Source organism: Festucalex cinctus, chromosome 13 (assembly GCF_051991245.1).
Source record: "Festucalex cinctus isolate MCC-2025b chromosome 13, RoL_Fcin_1.0, whole genome shotgun sequence".
In the NCBI taxonomy this organism is placed as follows: domain Eukaryota; kingdom Metazoa; phylum Chordata; class Actinopteri; order Syngnathiformes; family Syngnathidae; genus Festucalex; species Festucalex cinctus.
In genome coordinates, this window is record NC_135423.1 from 18416225 (window position 1) to 18422224 (window position 6000).

Consider the following 6000-nt stretch of genomic DNA (forward strand, 5'->3'; position numbering starts at 1 on the left):
AAGCAGCAAAATCCAGCCGTTTTCATCAATATCAGAAGGCAGCCATTTTGCCACTTGCTGTTGAGTGAAAATGACACCACAGTAGCTCAGGGCTCAGGCAACGACCAATGACAGCTCACCTCTTTCTGAACAGTGATCATTTCGACGACAAAAACTTTTCGGTTTCGACGAAAATGAAACGAAAACTCAAATGTAAGCCATTCATTGAGACGATAACAATAACTACAATTGACTAACAATTTTGTTCATGACTAATACAAAAATGAAAACTACACAGTGACGAATATTCACACAATCCAATTAGAAGGAATGAAATGCCGGTGGGAGAAAAGAACCAATCAGAAACTGTTCAGTGTTCAATGCACTTTATTTAATGTTCATGTTAATGTTTCCTTTCATTGTGCAGCTGTAAGAATTAATCTCAAGAAATTATGGATTTTTTTTTTTTAGGTGAAGTCAAGTTAAGTCAAGTCCTACCACTATATAATTTAATGAAATATTCTCAAACGATAAGACTCAAAACACAGTCCTCTACAATCACATGGAGTCACATAAAAATACAAGAAAACAAAGCAATCATTCCATGGACACCTTAGCGCCTTAATATATTACATTTTGTCTATGGCACGATCGGCATTAAGGATTTTATATTTTAGTTTTTCCTTAAACCCCGATAAGTATGTACGAAGTACATAGTTTCAATTTATCATCAAGACTATTCCACAATTTCACACCCAAAACTGAGACACATCTATATTTTAAATTAGTCCTCACTTTATATATTTCAAACATAATGAAACCCCTTAAATTGTAGATTCCTTTCTCTTAGTTTAAATATGTTATGAATACAAAGAGGTAAGCTATTATTTACTACCCAAAAAAAGTGTTTCGATTGTTTTGTGTACACAATATTCATAAATTTCAAGATACCCGATCCTATAAATAACTGATTAGTTAACTAACCTTATATATCCATCCATCCATCCATTTTCTTGACCGCTTATTCCTCACAAGGGTCGCGGGGGGTGCTGGTGCCTATCTCAGCTGGTTTTGGGCAGTAGGAAGGGGACACCCTGGACTGGTTGCCAGCCAATTGCAGGGCACACAGAGACGAACAACCAACCTTATATATATATGTGTATATATATATATATATATATATATATATATATATATATATATATATATATATATATATATATATATATATTAGGGGTGTTAAAAAAATCGATTCGGCAATATATCACGATACTACAGCACGCAATTCTTGAATCGATTCAATAGGCAGCCGAATCGATTTTTTTAACATCCTTTTTTGATGGAAAAATATTCAACAAAACGTCTGACTTTCACACATAAAGCATGGAAGAATGTTATATTAATGGAACATTCAACCTTAATATTTTATTTCAATGCTGTTCAAATGTGAAAAATGTTACAACCTGTTTGATAAATACAGTGACTCACTGAATGAAGTTTCAGATCAATAATAATACATTTTCATACAAATCTTACAGTGTACATGTATAAGTTTACTGAATGGTATTTTCTAAATTTGAGTAAAAAGTCGCAACAATCGTCTTGTAAATTCATATCGGGATTAATCGGTATCGAATCGAATCGTGACCTATGAATCGTGATACGGATCGAATCGCCAGGTACGAGGCAATTCACACCCCTAATATATATATATATATATATATATATATATATATATATATATATATATATATATATATATATATATGAGCGATGCCAAAGCGTTCAAGCTAAAATGTATCTTCACGTGTCACATCACAGCTCGTCTTTTTGGGTTTTTTTCTAACTTGATCTGTTAAAAAAAAAAAAAAAAAACAGAATGATCTGGAGGTTTCCGTTTCCCTAGCAACCATTGGCTCTTGTATAGTAAAAAAAGAAGATCAGCTAACAGGCAATCAATCAGCTCCACTTGTGTCGCTCTCGCGTGTATCCACACAGGGATGACACTCACTTAAAGAGATGCTTGAATCGCGGTTGATGTAAAACTGGGTCAATAAATGGATTACTGTTGATTGAGTGAAGACTAAACAGTACTGAGGGAGAGCACGTGCTGACCCTCAGGGAACTGGATTAAGATGTATGATAGATGAACATTACCTAGTTACAATAGTATGTCAATAATATAGTTTTTGCAATATATTAAATGTACTGGAGCATCTAGGATTTGAATCAGAACTATCCCAATTGGATGAAAGTGGAGTCAAGTCAAGGTTAGCTTCATTTCAACCTCTGGGAAATAACCAGTCCAGGCTGATTGAACAATACCCATCCATTCATTTTCTATAGTGCCTCAGTTGGGTCGCATGTAAGCTGGGTACAAGGTGGTGTACACCCTTGAGCGGTTGCCAGGCAATCACAGTCTCTATGTAAACCAGGGGTGTCAAAGTTTCACCCAAATTTGATCTCAAGTTGGCTGGACCAGTCTGTGGCTTAATGAGCTGTATATAATGACATTTTTTGTTCGTTTGGTGCAAATACGTACCGGTACATGCATATTATGAAGATATTGCCATCGCAGATAATGTCTTAACAAAAACTGCAGTTTTTATTCTTTCCTCACGGGCCAGATCGGACCTTGACAGGCCAGTTCTAGCCCGGGGGCCATATTTTTGACACCCATGATATAGACAAACAACCATTCAGACTCATATTCATGCCTATAGACTCTAAAAAGAGAATCGTTGAACCAATTTAAAATACAAATTGAATTGTTGACCAACTTAAAAAAAATGCTTCAGTTGGTAACACATGACTGAATTAAGTTAATTGAAAGTTAATATATTAAGTTTAATTAAGAGTTCATTAAACTTAATATATTCACTTTGAATTAACTCATTCACTGCCAATGACAACTATAGACGTCAAAATTCCAAGCAAACAGCCAGTGCACATTTTGACAAGAAATTTTAATTTAGTTTGTTATTCATTTTTTTCATTCATAGTTATTAATCCCCATTGTTATTAATAACAATAATGACAACAATTTCATTGCTTAGTGCTACCATCGTGCATAGTGATCGGTCGTGGTCTTACTGAGACCACAAACTGGGTCTCGACCTCCAGAAGTCAATTTAGTCGACTAAAATTGCTCCTTATTTTTGTCGACTAAAGTTGGATTAAAACTCAAATACAATCAAGTGACTAAGTTATGACTAAGGCTTTAATTATATTTAGTCAGAAGACTATAACTAAAACTAAATTGAAATTTCTTTTTTTTTTGTAAATAAAATTGTAATTTTATTTTATTTATTTTATTTTTTTACAAAATTAACACTGGCTGTTTGCTTGGATTTTGACGTCTATAGTTGTCATTGGCAGTGAATGAGTTAACTTTAGATTAACTTCATTACCAAGCACCGTTTTTGGGTACAAGGTTTCTGTTATGTTCTGGGGTTGGATCCCAAAGCGCAGACGCAAATAAGGTTTTAACTCTTTATTCGCAAAAGATCTAGAGGTGTAGAACAAACTTGACTTGGAGAGAAACAACGAGAATGCATCAAGAATCACGAGACGCCAAGCCTCCTTGGGCTGCGGAGATGCACAGAGGAAGAGAGGTAATAATCTGACAAACACACACTTCTCGGTTAGGCTTAAATAGACAGTGAATCGATCTCATTGGTTGTGGCTAAACATGTGGGTAACAATACTGGAATTCTCTGGTTGGCTGTTGACCCAGTAAAGAGATTTAGCTTAAAACCGGTTGAAAATAGATGCCGATTGCAACAGTTCAAAACATCAGTTCAAAACAGACACTTGACCTCACGGTCATGACCCAAACTTAAACCTGGCGTGACCCAGTCATGAGTCAAGCCCCAAACATTATCCCTGCATGACCCTAGTCATGACAGTTTCAGCCTGAAATAAGTCCCAGAGTGTGGAAGGTACAGTAGCAATAGAATCTAGCTTGGATATTCGGAATCTTTTATTTACTACAGCTTACTTCAGTGATGTCACTGCCTGGTGTCCTCACATGTTGACCTTCAATTTGGCCACAGAGGACCTCTCGACAACTGTGTAGCAGACCACTACAGTTTTGTTCATAAACATACAATATCTCTAGGATGTGAACTGTGAAGCTCTATCACCACAGTCTCCTTTCTCCACAAATCACAACCACAAGAGCCAGTATCACAGGTGACATATCAATTAGACAAGGGGCGTTTCAAAATAAGAGTGGTTGCCATGGTTGCCACACAGCTGATTTACATGGTTGCCACTCATACGTCATATTCCCACTTCAAGTGGAACCAAATGAGGAAAAACACCAAACAAGGATGTCAGTCAGGGAATACAATTTATCCCGAATGACAAGCAAATTCATCAAGTATTTTTTTGCAAATGCAATCATTTCAGACCAGACCGGGGTTTACCCCTCCCCTTGCCCAAAGTCACCCTGAACGGGAGGAGCAGTAGAAAATGGATGGATTGATGATGTGAACAAGCTCTTGCAATTCATATTCAAACTATTTTCTCTACAAAGTTCAAGATGTATTGAAATAACACTAACTGTCTAACTTTCCTACTGGACGGACAGACAAACAGAGTGTAATCATCCCTTATCATTACCATTTGAACTAAAGCTTTGCAAATTGAATGCATCCAATTAGGCTAAGTCTGAAAACGAGCTGCAAAGAAATGCAAATCCAAAGCTGTTTAAAACAAGTGCACGACCTAATTCAATAACTTATCCCCGTACATTCTGGAACAGTGGCTTGGGTTGTGTGAGCTTTGTGGTTTTTGCTCAGAAGCCTTCATGTGTCCTACATTAGATGGATCCCGCTGCCCTCTTGTGTCTATTGGAGGGAAAGCGACCATATGAGAAGTACTTATGTAACATTTGATAATATGTGCATCATGAGATCAAATTTCCCCGGGTTGAACTGTTGCTTAAACTTTACCAAAAAATACTTTGAAAATTTGAAAGATCTGTCTTTGCCTCCCACGCACACACACGCGCATTCTCCCTGAGGAGCCCTGCGGTCAGATGGATCCTGTGATGCTCATTCCTGTGCGCTCTAGCGAGTTGCTGCCGCAGTTAAGCCGCATCCCGTGCCTGGTTTGCGGCAGCATGTGACCGCTTTGAGGTCTCGAGGTCTGCGCAAACTTGTAGCTTGCCTGAACCCACCAGTGTTAAGTGCATGAGTGGAGAAAGCGGGCACGTAAGCGTCACGCTGAATCACGTGGTTCACATCATAAAGACACTCTCTGAGACTTTCGTATGGTCCATTCATTTATTGTTCTATTTATGATGTGATTATTGAATTTAGGTTTCAAATCTTAGATGAGAAAGCCTTCATATAATAATTTGTCAATTGGAATGTACACGACCTTTACAAAGTTAGGGATAATAATCGGCTTTTGGATGTTAGCAAAAAGGTAGTGTGGCACAGGTCAGGTGGTAGAGTAGCAGTCTCCCAGGCTGAAGGTTGTGAGCTAGTTCCTCAACCCAGGGCCGGCCCTACATGATTTGGTACCCTAGGCGAAAATGTACATGGTAGCCCCCCCCCCCAATCCCATAAAAAAAATAAAAATAAATAAAAAAAAATTATAGATATATTATATTTAATAGCACACCACACAATAAATACCAAATTCCACAAACAAATAAAAATAAGAAAAATAACAGAAGTACAATGCAATGCAACTTTTTATTGCAATTTTTGCAAAATGACAGTATTTAAAACCTCAAAATGTGTTCACTATGTACATTAATAATTGTGTAAGATACAAAAAATAGTAAATGTATCAATATACAAACTTTGATATATCGTAAAACTTTGGCAATAAGGTGATTCACAGATAATGTGAATAGTGTGCAAAAAAACTTCACTAAATAACTTAGGAACATAACGGCAAATACTTAAAATAGTGCACGCCGGGACCTCCTTGCAGCAAAGGCATCAATTGGTGCGTCAAAGGATAGCTGCCTGGATACTTCTTGATTGATGCTGATAAGTGCCA